The sequence below is a fragment of the Theropithecus gelada genome, chromosome 1 (assembly GCF_003255815.1).
Source record: "Theropithecus gelada isolate Dixy chromosome 1, Tgel_1.0, whole genome shotgun sequence".
NCBI classification, from domain to species: domain Eukaryota; kingdom Metazoa; phylum Chordata; class Mammalia; order Primates; family Cercopithecidae; genus Theropithecus; species Theropithecus gelada.
In genome coordinates, this window is record NC_037668.1 from 210,062,163 (window position 1) to 210,078,395 (window position 16,233).

The 16,233-nt window shown below is 42.1% G+C and overlaps 2 pseudogenes; one reads left to right on the top strand and one right to left on the bottom strand.

Annotated features, from left to right (window-relative positions):
* Window positions 1–1,048: 1,048 nt before the first annotated feature.
* LOC112612216 lies at window positions 1,049–2,046 on the bottom strand (annotated as a pseudogene).
* A 13,829-nt stretch (window positions 2,047–15,875) lies between these two features.
* On the top strand, window positions 15,876–15,947 carry LOC112616576 (annotated as a pseudogene).
* Window positions 15,948–16,233: the final 286 nt, after the last annotated feature.

Genomic DNA, 16,233 nt, shown 5'->3' on the forward strand with positions numbered 1-16,233 from the left:
TCTTTCTGGAGTTTAGCTTGCAGGTAGAAGGTAGAATGTGAGCACCTTGATTCACAGTCCTACAGACCACAAGAAATGAGCCAGAGGTAGCTGCACAAACTACTACTTTCTTTTTCTTTTTTTTTTTGAGACGGAGTCTCACTCTGTCACCTGAGGCTGGAGTGCAGTGGTGCGATCTCACTGCAACCTCCACCTCCCAGATTCAAGCGATTCTCATGCCTCAGCCTCCAGGGGAGCTGGGATTACAGAAGTGTGTCACCACACCTGGCTAATTTTTGTATTTTTAATAGAGATGGGGTTTCACCATGTTGGCCAGGCTGGCCTCAAACAACTTTCTATTTTTAATAGAGGGGAAAGGGATGCTGGTCAGACAAAGGCAACAGATGTCTCCTTCAGGACGTTGAGTTCTTATTGAGTACTGCATTCGAATTCACTTCCTTCGCCTCAGCTTGTATTCACACATTCATCACATTATCACAGATGTCTTTCCACGCCCCTCCTCCCAAGTATATATGTTTTTATTCAGCCATTTAGTTTACAACATGAGGTAAAAGGAAAAAGTTCTCCTTGACCGGTATTTTACACAGTTGTAGTGTAAAACATTTTAGACTTCAGGTATTTATAAGGGATTACATTTCTGAAAAGTTGGGATCAGGTTAAACAAGTTTTTTTTTTTTTCTTGAGACGGAGTCTTGCTCTCTCACCCAGGCTGGAGTGCATTGGCACGATCTCAGCTCACTGCAACCTCCGCTTCCGGGGTTCAAGCAATTCTCCTTCCTCAGACTCCCGAGTAGCTGGGATTATAGGCATGCACCACCACGTCCAGCTAATTTTTTGTATTTTTAGTAGAGATGGGGTTTCACCATGCTGGCGAGGCTGGTGTCAAACTCCTGACCTCGTGATTTGCCCACCTCAAACTACTTTTAACTGAATTTTCCAGGTGACTCTTCCCTTCCAATAGTAACAAACTCTAGTTATTTACATAAGTTTCTTCAAGGCCAAGTTTTATCATCGTTGCTGATATCCTTAGAGCTGAAGCACTGCTATTTCAATCAGTATCCACCAATTCCACTTCAGAAACGAACTTTGCATTTGGTGGAATTTGGCATCAGGCTGCACTTTCTTTCCATAAGCCCATTCTGCTTCACTCTTCGATTGAGGCTTATCTCTTTTACCCAGTCAAGAGTGCTTCATCCCATCCTGTGATAACTTTGCCACTTTCACCTTAAAACTTAAAGGCTTAGTATTTTCTTTTTTGAGTTTGTTTGAATGTTAGTATCAAAAACAGTCCCATCTTGTAGTGTTCCTGTATACCAGCCATGAACAACATCTCCCCATCTCCCAAAAAGGAGAGATGTTATTCACTACTGCTGTTCATCTCCCTTTTTTTTTTTTTCTTTGGAGATGGAGTTTCGCTCTTGTTGCCCAGGCTGGAGGCTGGAGTGCAGTGGCGCGATCTCAACTCACCACAACCTCCACCTCCTGAGATCAAGTGATTCTCCTGCCTCAGCCTTCCCGAGTAGCTGGGATTATAAACATGTGCCACCACAGCCGGCAAATTTTGTATTTTTAGTAGAGACTGGATTTCTCTATGTTGGTCAGGCTGGTCTCGAACTCCCGACCTCAGGTGATCCGCCCGCCTCGGCCTCCCAAAGTGCTCGGATTTCAGGCATGAGCAAATGCGCCCCGCCTTATCTCCCTTTTTTAGAACAGATTTTGCATATCTTGGTGGACTCTCAGCCAGAGTCTCTTCAGACTTGGTTTCTTTGGGTTTATCTTCATTAAGCGTCACATTTTTCACTTGCAAACACTTACCATATTGGTACCCTTGAAACACTCGGTTTCAAAAAGATGGTTGTAGGCTGTAACCAAATGGTCCTTGTTAGCTGTCTTGCCCACATTTTAAATGTTTCCTAATAATTTATGTTCTGCAAGAAACGAATCTGAATTGTGGTCCTGCAGAAACTTGATAAAGTCCTTCTTGGGCAAGTGCTTACTGTGCAGCTGCTCCAGGGTTCACGCCTGCAGTGGAATGGCTGCTGCCATTTTCCCCCACTGCCTGTGCCTCACTGAGCCAGCCGGCTGCAGTTCCCACAGATGTCTTGATTGTGGTATACCAAAAAGCATGCATCGGGACACTGGCTGACCAGAAATGGCAACAGTATGCCTATCGTAGCTTATGTAATTTATGATTAACTATCATCAACTAGGTTAGATGAACCTAATTACCTGGAAGTGAGGTACAGGAAAACTGACCACATTTTTTGAATGGAAGAATTTATGAACCTCTTATATTTCCTAATCTGAGATAGAGCAGGGCTAGCTATGTCAATCAGCGCAACTCCCTCATTGTAAGCAATGATAATATGTAATTGATTTGGCCATGACAGTGGGTTACAGGGGTGTCCGAGAGAGAGAATACAGTCATGGGTTCTTAGTTTTTGTTTCTGGTTGGGCCACTAAACCCTATTAAGTTTAGCCTCAAGCTGCCTCCTTACATATATAATTTCAGCCGAAAGATATTTCTGTACATCATGAACTATAACAACTGGAGGTATAAACCAACCATAGCCCACACTTGTGCCAGTCACTAAGTTTTGGGCAAAGAAATGGAGCCAACTGTTTGAACCGTGTTCAAATAAGGCAAATGCCAAGCTGTAACCAATCCAGTTGTTTCTATACCTCACTTCCATTTCCTCCAGGTCACTTTCCTTTTGCTGTCCATAAATCTTCCACTACGTGGCTGCGTGGGAGTCTCTCTGAACCCGCTGTGATTCTGGGGGCCGCCCAATTCAGAAATAGTTCATTGCTCAGTTAAACTCTTTTAAATTTAATTCGGCTGAAGTTTTTCTTTTAACAAGCCCCTTCTTCATCTCTCTTTTCTGCTTATCACTAGAGACAGAAACTAAAACTATGACTTCAGGCCACTAAAAGCCTAAAACTAAACTAAAAACAACGACAGAAGAAGGCGGGTTGAACAAGCTTGAGAGGGACATAGATGGTCATTCCACTAGGGCCAGCCATGACTGTATTTCCTATGATTCTAAATGAAGCCAAACAGCCTCAACTATGGATGACCTCAGTGTGCTTTTCAAACGGATAGTGTCAAAATGACAGAGGAGTTAAGAAGAAACTACTTAGGCAGATAGTGAGGGTATGGGAGTCCTCAGTAAGGTTTTTCTTTTTAACGAAAAGCAGCCCCCAAATCATTTTCTAACAAAGAGCAGCGTGTAAAATCGAGCTGCAGACAATAGAAGATAAGCTGGAAGCTTGCAGGGGTGAATACCGGCAGGAAAAAAGCTACCTGGGACTAGACATCTTCAAATTACAGGCCTCAACTTCCCTTTTCTTTGGCAGTGGCCTGGTCAAGTGGAAAGGTCATTTGCATAATAAGATTAGGGTGGGGTGGCCAGTCTTCCCTGCCCGCTATGTAAATGTCACACCTGATCCGTCCAATCTGTGGGCCCTATGTAAGTCAGACACCGCCTCCTCAAACCAAACTATAAAATCCAGCGCACTCCACCACCCACGGGTCTTTCCTTGCAGAAACCTCTCTCTCACTGGAGAGCTGGTCTCCTTTCTCTTTCTTTTGCCTATTAAGCCTCTGTTCCTAAACTCCTCGTGTGCGTTCCTGTCCTACATCTTCCTGGCGCAAGATGACGAATCCTGGGTATTTACCCCAGACAACGAAGCCGCTTCAAAAAGTGTTTTGATCAAGATTAACCTTATTTGTATTGTAAGTGTAGTCACACTGACACCATGTACAAAAACAGACTGATGTTGAGAAGCCAGAAGAACAGAAAAAAAACAAAAACAAAAACAGATTTACATTGATTACAGATGGACTCTGTTTTACTCTCAAATAGAAATGATTCCCCTCATCTCTTTATTTCTATGCTTCCCTTCCCCCCTTCCCACTCCATGTTCCCCTCTTCTGTGGAAGGATGGCGAATCATTTCATCTCTGTAGTCCAAAGTGAATCAGTGGGGCCCTATGGCAGTTCCTACACACAGTATTCACGTAGCACTAGCAATCTGCCACTCTGCATTAGAGTGAGCTTTTCTGTGCCACTGTGTATGTGTATTATAGCCCATCTAGAGTGCAAAGTTTTAGTAGACTCTATCTTTTTGTACCGTATTCCCTTTAGTGGTTACTGCCTAAGAACAATAGTCAGTAAACACTTGTTCATTGACTGGATATTGTTTACTATCTCAATTTATCTTAGGAGATAATATCTCAGAACCAATCCTGAATGTGGGGGCCCCTGAACGTGTCTTGTGGAGGGGCTGGGAAGTGGCTTTGTTAGGAAGGCATGTTCCTGGAGAATGCAGTAAAATGAAACTGGCAGTCTTCCATTAAAGCAAAGGAAGGTTTTTTAAACGGGGGTGCATCTGGGGGCTATGAAAAAGACTGAGGGAGTAACAGACTCCTCAGACTAGTGGAGACCCATTACAGGAAACCATCACTGCTAGAGTTTGCCTCAAGCAGTACTTGAAGTGTCTATAGCTAATGGATTCTGAAGCAAAGGCTTGAGAATTATCTTGAATAGATTGCCATAATGCTTAAGAAACTTTGTGAATTAACAAAATTGCACTAAGCATTTACATTTTCAAGATATCATCAAATGTATTGTTTTTTTTTATTGTGTTTCTTTGTATGGCTTGGTTAACTTGTGACTTCTAATGAAGGAGGAAATTGTTGATGAATGGCTGTAAATAAAAGTCAAGGTAATGGGATGGAAGTTAAAAACACCAGTAATTTTCTCTCCTAATAGCAAGCTGAATTGTGATTAATGAACCTGCTGAGTAATGGCAATCTGTTGTGTTTAAACAACTGTGTTTGCAGATAGTACTGGTGTGTTAACAACTGACCATGCCAGTTTCTTAAAACTGGATTTCCATCTGTGACGTAGTTATAGGGGAATTTTGGCTTGGTGATTGGATTTCTGAATTTTACTGAGGGGATTTCTTCCCCTTGTCTTTTGATAATTAATAGGGATTAAAAGTTGTTAAAATCAAAGAACTTGTCTGGCCTGCGGCTTGTTATTAGTTACCCTACCTTAAGTATTCCTTGTTTTTCTTTAATATTTACTCAGCTGTGTCATTCTCAAATATTTTCACTTAAGAGCATTAAAGCTGATAAACTTGAACCAGTTAGAATTCATTCTATTTCTAAAGGAGTTGACATGGTGATATAGTTTGGATAAAACCTTTTCTATAACAAACACGATACTATGCTAGAAGTTAATATAAGATGTGACAAAGAATCTAAATAATTGGAAAAACTAGAAACATAATTCTACCAATTTCCACCCCCCACATAACTTCTATAATGAAAAAAAAAAAAAAAAAAAAAAGCCTTCACATAACCACAGAATTGTGAGGCACATTGGGACCATTTGACTTTTACCTACTCTCCTTACCCACTCCATTCCACATAGGGTCCAGGGTAAATCACAGCGACAGCTAATACCACAAACATCATAGGAAGTAGAAAGGACCAAGGTCACAGAGATGGTGACAGCAAGTCGGAAAAGGCTGACTACACAGCCCAGCTGGACATGGTGGTGAGTGGGTGGTTCTTTGCTGGTACTAAGTTCTTCCCTTCTGTTGGTCTGTATGCCATGTCATTGGGAGCCTCAATAAGTTTAGTTTCTCTACATTCAGATCCTTTTTCGTGAGTTCAGTTGAGTATGTATATGGATTACAGTCAGATGCGTCGTCTGTGCCTTGTGCCGCTCCTGCTTCTCTGCCTCCGCTGCCTTACTGTCCCCCTTTCCCACCCACCTGCAAGGAAAGTCTGTTTTTGTTGTTGTTGTTGTTGTTTGAAATGGAGTCTCACCTTGTCACCAGGCTGGAGTGCAGCGGCGTGATCTTGGCTCACTGCAACCTCCGCCTCCCAGGTTCAAGTGATTCTCCTGCCTCAGCCTCCCAAGTAGCTGGGATTACAGGCACGCACCACCGTGCCCAGCTAATTTTTGTATTTTTAGTAGGGATGGGGTTTCACCATGTTGGCCAGGATGCTCTTGATCTCTTGACGTCATGATCCACCTGCCTCGGCCTCCCAAAGTGCTGGGATTACAGGTGTGAGCCACCACGCCCAGCCTAGAGTCTGGTTTTTATTGTGCAGCCTCAGTGAGGCAAGATCCTGACCTCCTGTATGTTATTCTTTCTGGACTCAGATTTGGATTCTACTTGGCCTTAACAGAATCATCTGCTTGCTGGTTTTATTTTATATAATTTCCATTGTTCCATTTAGGGACTTTTGATGATCTCTCAGAGATACACATTCTTCAAGGATCTTTTTCTTCTACTTGAGCAGGATGGCCTTGCGTTTAGAATTGTATTTAAACATACTGTGCTCTTTTTCTGGAAAAGACAAGCTTATGATATAATCTGCAAGGCATTACAAGTGCCTCTTACCTAATACTTCTCAAGGTTGGAATCCTAGTGGAATTCTTGTTTATTAATAACCCACAGTCACCCACAGGAGCAGGATGAGCCACCATAGTAAACTTACATGAGAGAATCGTTCTAGTCCCCAAGAATGAAAAAGGCCATTTTATGTGTCTCCTTTTTCCCGTGATTCTAGGGATTTGCTTTCTATTCTGTTATCCAATGAAATCATCTCGCTATTTCTTAGGAATATTTTCAACAGTCTGCATTGCCACCAAGTTATAAAACAATCAGAAAACAGAGAGAAAATGTCCAACTAATTCAGATTATAATTATTTGGGAGTATCTTCTCCCCAATTTTCAGATACTGTTTTTTTTTTTAGTTTTGTTTTTTTGTTTTGTTTTTGAGAGAGTCCCACTCTGTTGCCCAGGCTGGAGTGCAGTGGCACGATCTTGGCTCACTGCAACCTCCGCCTCCCAGGTTCAAGCAGTTCTCTGCTTCAGACTCCCAAGTAGCTGGGATTACAGGTGCCCGCCAACACACCGGGCTAATTTTTGTATTTTTAGTAGAGACGGGGTTTCACCATCTTGGCCAGGCCGATCTTGAACTCCTGACTTCGTGATCCACCCACCGCAGCCTCCCAAAGTGCTGGGATTACAGGCCTGAGCCACCGTGCCTGGCCCAGACACTGTTTTAATGATGTTTTAAAGTCTGATGTTCCTGGTGGTGCCTTTAAAAGGGATCCCTGGATTTATCATACAACCATATTAGAGCGATTCTTCACCATACGAAGTAACTTACCAAAGAGGTTTTCCTACCAAATGACTTCACTGTACTTCTGAAATCACCATACATAAAAATTTACTGATTTATCAAAAAAAAAGGCTCTAAGACTTTTAATAAAACATTTTTGAAAATCAGGTGTGCTTATTCGAAACCATATGTTTATATCTGAAAGCTTTGTGTAGTCATTTTTTAAAAATAGACTTTATCTTTTAGAGCAGTTTTAGTCTCATAGCAAAGTTAAGTGGAAAGTACAGAGAGTTTCCCTATAACCCTGCCCTGCACACACTGCCTCCCTACAGTCAACTTCACCACCACCGTGGTACATTTGTTACAATCAATTAAGCAGCATTGACACATCATTATCAAGTTCATAGTTTACGTTCGGGTTAACTCTTTGTATTATATATCCTGTGGAGTTTTTTTGTTTTGTTTTGTTTTGAGATGGAGTCTGGCTCTGTAACCTAGGCTGGAGTGCAATGGCGGGATCTCGGCTCACTGCAACCTCCACATCCCGAATTCAAGCGATTCTCCTGCCTCAGCCTCTCGAGTAGCTGGGATTACAGGAGGGCACCACCACACCTAATTTTTGCATTTTTAGTAGAGACAGGGTTTCACCATGTTGGCCAGGCTGGTCTTGAACTCCTGACCTCAAATGATCCACTCACCTCGGCCTCCCAAAGTGCTGAGATTACAGGTGTGAGCCACTGCGCCCGGCCCATCCTGTGGGTTTTGACAAGTGTTTAATAATGTGTATCTACTGTTGTAGAATCACACAGAATAGTTTTCACTGCCTTAAAAATCCCCTGCACTCTACCTTTTCATTCCTCTTTGCCCCAGTGAAATAATTTTAAAATAAACCTTACTACCTAGAGGTTTATCTCACAAATGGAAAAGTCCATAGAGCTGGAATTCATTCTAACCATGTAGATTAAAACAAAACATCAAATTCATTAGCTTAAAATGGTTTCTCTTCATTCTGTCTGCATGATGTGCTTTCAAGAGAAAAAGAACTGATGGGTAGTGGTGCCCAGTTATCTTACAAAACATTAATGATCATCAACTCAATATTCTGACCAAAACTATGAACCAGGAAAGTGGGATTTTAAATCTTGCAGCAATCCAGATGGCTTAAGTGAAATCAGAGATAAGAAAAATCTCTGTAGCACTGTCAAGGTTATGGAAGAAAATTAAGATACAATGACTGCTGTAGACTACTTGTGTAGCCTCCCAAAATGTACGCACACTAAAATGATGGTATTTAGAAGTGGGGCCTTTGGGAGGTAATTAAGTCATGAGAGTTGAGCTTTCATGAATGGGATTAGTGTCCTTATGAAAGAGACTGCAGAGAGCTCCTTCATCTCTTCTTTATATGAGGACCCAGAGAGAAGATGGCGGTCTATGAACTAGGAAGTGGGCCTTCACCAGACACTGAATCTGGCACATTGATCTTGGACTCCCAGCCTCCAGAACTGTGAGAAATAAATATTTGCTGTTTAAGCTATGTAGTCTATGGTATTTCTGTTATAGCAGCCCAGACAGAGAGACAATGATTTTCCTTAGGTGTCTTTGGAATAGCACCCTACAGCCATGACTTCCCACATCATTCTGTATGGTCACCTCTGAAGTGCTTCAGACCAGAATTGGCTTAGAATTCTCTACACCTCAGCCTGCTGCATAAGGTGTCTATGCCACCTGCATTTCCGCATGTAAAAAACAGCTCTGATATGTTTTGAGTGACAACTAAAAAATCCCCGTACTGTCCTGAAAAGTTGCATTCAATTCTTAATCTTTTTTTTTTTTTTTTAGACAGAGTCTCGCTCTATCGCCTGGCTGGAGTGCAGTGGTGCAATCTTGGCTCGTTGCAACCTCCACCTCCCAGGTTCAAGCAATTCTCCTGCCTCAGCCTCCTGAGTAGCTGGGATTACAGGCACGCGCCATCACGCCTGGCTAATTTTTGTATTTTTAGTAGAGACAGGGTTTCACCATGTTGGTCAGGCTGGTCTCGAACTCCTGACCTCATGATCTGCCTGCTTTGGCCTCCCAAAATGCTGGGATTACAGGCATGAGCCACCACGCCTGGCCCTTTCTTAATCATTTTTTAATGGAAACCTACTAATGTGTTCTTGTTTGTTAATTTCTATGATGCGGAGGAATAGACCCTCCCCTGCCACTAGAGATAAGTAAAGGGTAGACAGCCACTTCTCAGGGATGTTATAGGGGGTTTAGGCATCAAAATGAATGATTGGGCCATGTGGGTTTTAAGAGTTTTTCAACCTTGACTTTCATGATTCCACCTAAAAAACAGAGCTGTACTGAGCTTTTTTTCAACCAACCAACAAACGAAAAACACTTTTTCTGACCTATTTGAAACATTTTAGAACAGTCCCTTTCTATTTTTAGTATGAACATCAGTGTCAGCAACTCAGTGAGTGGCCCATTGTCCTGTCCTCCCACATTCAATAGTTTGAACTGGATTGAGTGAATGGAACCATCAGAAGTCACAGTCCTCATACTCATGAAATAAACTAGACTAGACTACATATAATAATGCCCAAGAAACAGGAATGTAGTATACTTTAAAATACACACATATATATATATATATATATATAGAGAGAGAGAGAGAGAGAGAGAGAGAGAGAGCGCGCAAGTGAACGGGCGTTGTGGCTCAAGCCAGTAATCCCAGCACTTTGGGAGGCTGAGGCGGGCGATTCACTTGAGGTCAGGAGTGTGAGACCAGCCTGGCCAACATAGCAAAACCTCCTCTCTACTAAAAATATAAAAAATTAGCTGGGCATGGTGGTGCGTGCCTGTAATCCCAGCTACTTGGGAGGCTGAGGCAGGAGAGTTGCCTGAACCTGGCAGGCAGATACTGCAGTGAGCTGAGATCACATCACTGCACTCCAGTCTGGGTGACAGAGTGATACTGTCTCAAAAAAAAAAAAAAAAGTGAGAAAAACTTTCTGACTCAAAGATTGAAACTTGAAACGAACAAAAGCTGGTGTTGAGATGAAGGGAACTAGTTATTGTGGGGTTATTTTAATATAATTGTTTACTAAAGAAATATTTTAAAGCATCTGAATATTAGTGTCATAAATAACTATTTGGGAGAAAAGTCATTGGACTGTCTTGGGATATCAGTACACCATTTCTTCCAACATTCATAGCACCAGCATTAGCAACATTTGGACTTTGCAGATTTTGAAGACAATCTTCTCATCCCAGAGTGAGTGTCTCATCCATCACTGTCATTATATTTAAAATATAATTATGTTGGCCAGGCGCAGTGGCTCATGCCTGTAATCCCAGCACTTTGGGAGGCCAAGGAGGGCGAATCACCAGAGTTCAGGACCTTGAGACCAGCCTGGCCAACATGGTGAAACCCATCTCTACTAAAATTACAAAAATTAGCCAGGTGTGGTGGCAGATGCCTGTAATCCCAGCTACTTGGGAGGCTGAGGCAGGAGAATCACTTGAACCCAGAAGGTGGAGGTTGTAATGAGCCACGACTGTGCCATTGCACTCCAGCCTGGCCTACAAGAGCGAAACTCTGTATCAAAAAAAAAAAAAAAAAAAAAAAGAAAAAGAAAATAATATGCTCTACTGTATTTACCACTTTTATAGGATTTTCTGTGTTGTGAATGAGAATTTGAATCAATTTTTCCTTTTTAAATTAAAAAAAAAATAAACTTAAGCTGAGACTTGTTTTAAATGAGTCCTTCCCATCCCCCCAAAATTTTTTTCTTGTTCTTCCACATGATTCTCATCTGTAAGTACTTCCCATGCTGAAAGGCAAAACTGGTGCGCGTCTCTCTTCGACTTCCTATGACCCATGAAGGAGAGAAGTTGTTGTTGTTGTTTTTGTTGTTTTTGAGATGGAGTTTCACTCTTGTTGCCCAGGCTGGAGTGCAATGGTGCTATCTCGGCTCACCGCAGCCTCCACCTCTTGAGTTCAAGCGATTCTCCTGCCTCAGCCTCCCGAGTAGCTGGAATTACAGGCATGCACCACCATGCCTGGCTAATTTTTTGTATTTTTAGTAGAGACGGGATTTCTCCATTTTAGTCAGGCTGATCTCGAACTCCCGACCTCAGGTGATCCGCCTGCCTTGGCCTCCCAAAATGTTGGGATTACAGGTGTGAGCCACCGCGCCCAGCCAGGAAAGAATGTTTTATGGAGATGTAATCCTTCAGTTGAGGGTTCAAGTATGAAGCAATGGTCTTTGATTTTCCTTCCTTTAGATCAATCAAAAATTTTAAAGTGAATAAAATGACCATAAGGCAATTAAGGTAATATTATTTACATATTTTTTAAAAAAATAGAAGTTGAAGCTGGGCATAGTGGCTAATACCTGTACTCTCAGTGCTGTGGGAGGCTGAGGCAGGAAGATCGCTTGAGCCCAGGAGCTAGAGACCAGCCTGGGCAACAGAGCAAGACTGCGTCTCTACAAAATTTTGAAAATTAGTCACGTGTGGTGGTGTGTCCCTTTAGCCAGGCTACTTCAGCCAAGCTGAAGTGGGAGGACTGCTTGAGCCCAGGGGTTCATGGCTGCAGTGAACCATGATCACACCACTGCACTCCAACCTGCGTGACAGAGTAAAACCCTGTCTCAGAAAATCAATACAAAATTGTTAAAAGTTGAACGATGATTAAAAACTCCATATGGCGTTTGTATGCATGTGGATAAGATCCGGTTAGAAAATATGGACAAATGAAATCAGTGTGATATGCTTGCAAAAATGTAGGTACATTTTAAATGTTTATTGAAATGTACATTTGTTGGAGGCACAAATGTTTCTTATGATTAGGCATAATTGAAGCCTGTCAGTAACAATATGAACAATTAAGCAGCTGATCAATCATTACCTCCTCCTCCCTGCTCTTGTTACCCAATAAATAGGAAGAGCTGTAGAAGTTTGGGGGACTGCCTTTACTCACTAGAAGCAGGGAGCTCTCTTCTTCCCCATGCTAGTCCTTCCTTAAAATAGTTACTTTTGTTTTAAATTGTTTTTTCTAGTTCATCCCTTCGTTCAGTCATAATGATGGTCTCAAAAGTAATGGTAGTAACTGCTGTAGTGACAGTCTCAAGTAGTAGTAGTGGCAGTCAGCCACATACATTTATACAGCTACCTTATCTGTGAAATAAAGTTAGTGATGACACTGAATATCTACAGCGAGAGATAAAGATAGGATGGGAACAGATGTGCATGTATATATGCATATTTTCAAACAGAGTTAATCTTTTAAGTATTATATCTATAGGCCCTTTGCTTGTTCTTAAAAGTTTACTACCAACTCTCTAGGAAACAGCCCTAAGTTCAGATTTTCGGAACTTGGGAAGTCTCTAAAAAAAATTTATTGAAGTGGCAATTTGATAAGACTTACTAAAGGGACTTAAGGAACACTAGTCCTGATAATGCTTAGTGTCCACTGGGATGCACTAGAATCTTTGTTTTCATGGGAAGTTGGGCCCTTTGGGGAAAGTAGAAAGAAGACTTTGTTCAGTAAGAGAAAAGAACAGTGATGCTACTTACTGGTAACCTGTCTATAGGAAACCAAACTTCCAGTCCTTCTTCTACCACCAAGTGACTTGAGTCAGGTCATCTAATCTTTCTTTTTAGATATCTTCATCTGTAAAGTGAGTGTGATAATTCTTGCCTTCCCTAAGCCTTATAAAGCTGATGTACAAGTAAAGTGAAATAACAGCATTTGGTGGTGCTGACTCCTTGCTATATCCAGGTACTTTTCATTTCAAGGCTCATCCAAACTTCGTTGGAGGATCCAACTTCATAATAAAAGAACAGGACTATAAATGGAACCATATTTTGGATTGTGAATTGCAAAAATAAACCCAGATGACAAAACCTTAATGTCCACAAAGGCAAGGACAGGGTCTGTTTGGTCACAACTGAATGCCCAGCCCCAGGTCAGGAGACTAACAAATAAGTAGTCGGTCTACAGATATTTGTCAAATGGACATGCAGATTGGCCTTCATGGTTATCTCTATGGAGAAACTAGCTCTGAGAAAGTAGCCCATACTTAGGGTATGAATGCAGTGCTCAATATTCTTTTTTGTTTTTTTGAGTCTTGCACTGTCCCTCGGGCTGGAGTACAACGACACGAACTCAGCTCACTGCAACCTCCGCCTCCTGGGTTCATGTGATTCTCCTGTCTCAGCCTCCTGAGTAGCTAGGATTACAGGTGACACCACCACACCTGGCTAATTTTTTGTATTTTTAGTACAGATGGATTTTCACCATGTTGGCCAGACTGGTCTTGAACTCCTAACCTCGTGATCCGCCTGCTTCGGCCTCGCAAAGTGCTGGGATGACAGGCGTGAGCCACCCCACATGGCCGGAAAGTTGTTTGTTCTTTTCCTTTTGGTTTTTTTTTTGGGTGCCATCTCAGCTCACTGCAACCTCTGCCTCCCAGGTTCAAGCGATTCTCCTGCTCCAGCCTCCCGAGTAGGTGGGACTACAGGCACGCACCACCATGCCCAGCTAATTTTTGTATTTTTAGTAGAGATGGGGTTTCACTATGTTGGCCAGGATGGTCTTGATCTCTTGACTTTGTGATCTGCCTGACTCGGCCTCCCAAAATGTTGGAATTACAGGCATGAGCCACTGCACCTGCACAGTGCTCAATATTCTACCGGATACAGAAGGCAGCCAGACGGGGAGGGATTTGGAAAGTATATACTAATGGCTCTCTACTTGCGTGCTTAAGCAGTATTCTATGTTGTCTTTGAAGTCTACATATCCATAAATGTGGATATGAATGTGGGTAGATTATTCAAAACAGCAATATGTTATTTGATTTGTTATATAGAGTTAAGGAAATCATTGGCTCTTCCAATGTTGCAGGTAGGTAGTTCACAGACAGCACTAACAGTAATGCCAGTTAAAGTGTTTGCTGGACGCATTGTGGTCTTTGTTGGCGTGTTTGTAGTGAGAAGAGCTCCCTAGAAGACTCAGACCCAAGTCACCTTGGTTGACTTGATAGATCGCCTTGGTTCCTTTGATAGATCACAGTTCTTGGTTCATTCAGTTCTGGTTATAGGTCCTCAAGACTATTCTACCTCTTTAATAGATTATATAGCTACATCATAAAAGATGGGCTGAATGAACCTCCTTATAATGATTTAAAATTTTTCATTTCTGGGTCATTTTGTAAAAAGTTCTTTCCCTCTCTCAGAAGCCAGACACAAATATGTAGTACCCTTGAAGCAAATATTCCCTCCAGCCGAGAAGAAAAGGGAAAAATGGGAATAAGGAAAAGGAGTGATTACACTTCATAATCTGAACAAAATCTGATCCTGGCATTGGTAATTCTGAACTGAGCCTCACTGGAAAGCCTGGGAACTCTACTACCCGCTGCTGTCTTGAATGCAGGCTTACAAACAGCTAGACTTTATAATGGCTTACAACAATGTATTCAACCAAAAATTATGGTAATTTAAAATAGAGTGGCTCTATTTTAAATAGAGCCGTGGCTCACACCTGTAATCCCAGCACTTTGGAAGGCCGAGGCGGGTGGATCACTTGAGGGCAGGAGTTCAAGACCAGCCTGGCCAACATGGCGAAACCTCATCTGTACAAAAAATACAAAAATTAGCTGGGCATCGTGGCGCATGCCTGTAATCCCAGCTACTCGGGAGGCTGAGGCAGGAGAATCGCTTGAACCTGGGAGCCGAAGGTTGCAGTGAACCGAGATCGTGCCACTGCATTCCAGCCTGGGTGACAGAGTGAGTCTTCATCTCAATAAATAAATAAATAATAACATAGGGATACTGTACCACAAAAACCTTGTTAGTTTGAAGCCTTCTGTTCCCTCATCATTTACTCTTATTTTTCATAAGTTCATCTATGAGGTTCAGAAATTTCATATTTGTCTTTTTTTCCTAACCAATATTTGCAGAGGGTTAACAAATTTTTACCCACAAAGAAGTTCTCCGTTAAAAAACACTGGTTCAATTTTAAAATTGTAATTGTTGCCCAGATAAGAACTAATTTAATAATTATATTGGACCAATGTTCTTTATTTGTTGAAGTAGCTCATGTTATTTATACAGCTTTAAGAGAATTTGTTTTACCTAAGAAGAATGGATTATCATTTTATTGTTAGTTTAAGTTGCAGTATGACCCTTCAGTTCCTGGCAACACAGAAATTACTTTTTAGTGCCTCATTTTCCAAATAAATACATCCAAATAATTTCACATTTAGAACACAATTTCAGGCTGGGCACGGTGGCTCATACCTGTAATCTCAGCACTTTGGGAGGCCAAGGTAGGTGGATCATTTGAGGCCAGCAGTTCAAGACCAGCCTGGTCACCATGGTGAAACTCCGTCTCTACTAAAAATACAAAAAATTACCTGGGTGTGGTGGCACATGCCTGTAGTCCCAGTTATTCAGGAAGCTGAGGCAGGAGAGTCACATGAACCTGGGAGGTGGGGGCTGCAGTGAGCCAAGATCACACCACTGCACTCCAGCCTGGGCAACAGAGCAAGACTCTGTCTCAAAAACAAAAACAAAAACCCATAATTTTAAAATCACTACTCCTTTTTATATAGCATTTCTCAAAATCACACAGGCACATATATGCACCATGGATACATTATAGTTCCCATGTGTACATGGATACATGTGGTTTCTTTGATATTCCTAGAAAAGATTCTCTCTAATGGAAATACTAGATCCTTTTGTAACTCATAAGCATGATGACTGAGGTTTCACACACATGTATGAAATGTGCCTCCCTCAAACTGATAGGGACAGGAGGCAGGGAAATTCTGGGCAGAAGACAGTGGGTCCCTGGCAAGGGCCCCACCCTCAAGCCTGGAACCGCAGCCCAAAGTGAGAACTGACATCCCTGTTTTCACACTCAAATGTTGCCTTTTCCAAAACCCCCATGGCCCGTTCCATCCCCGATCCTGTGCCTATAAGAACCCCAGACTCTGCGGGCAGAGAAGAGCGGAAGCAGATGGATGTCGGAGATTATGACTGAACATCAGAGAGAAGTGGCTTGACTTCAGAGGGACAGCTTGACCGTGT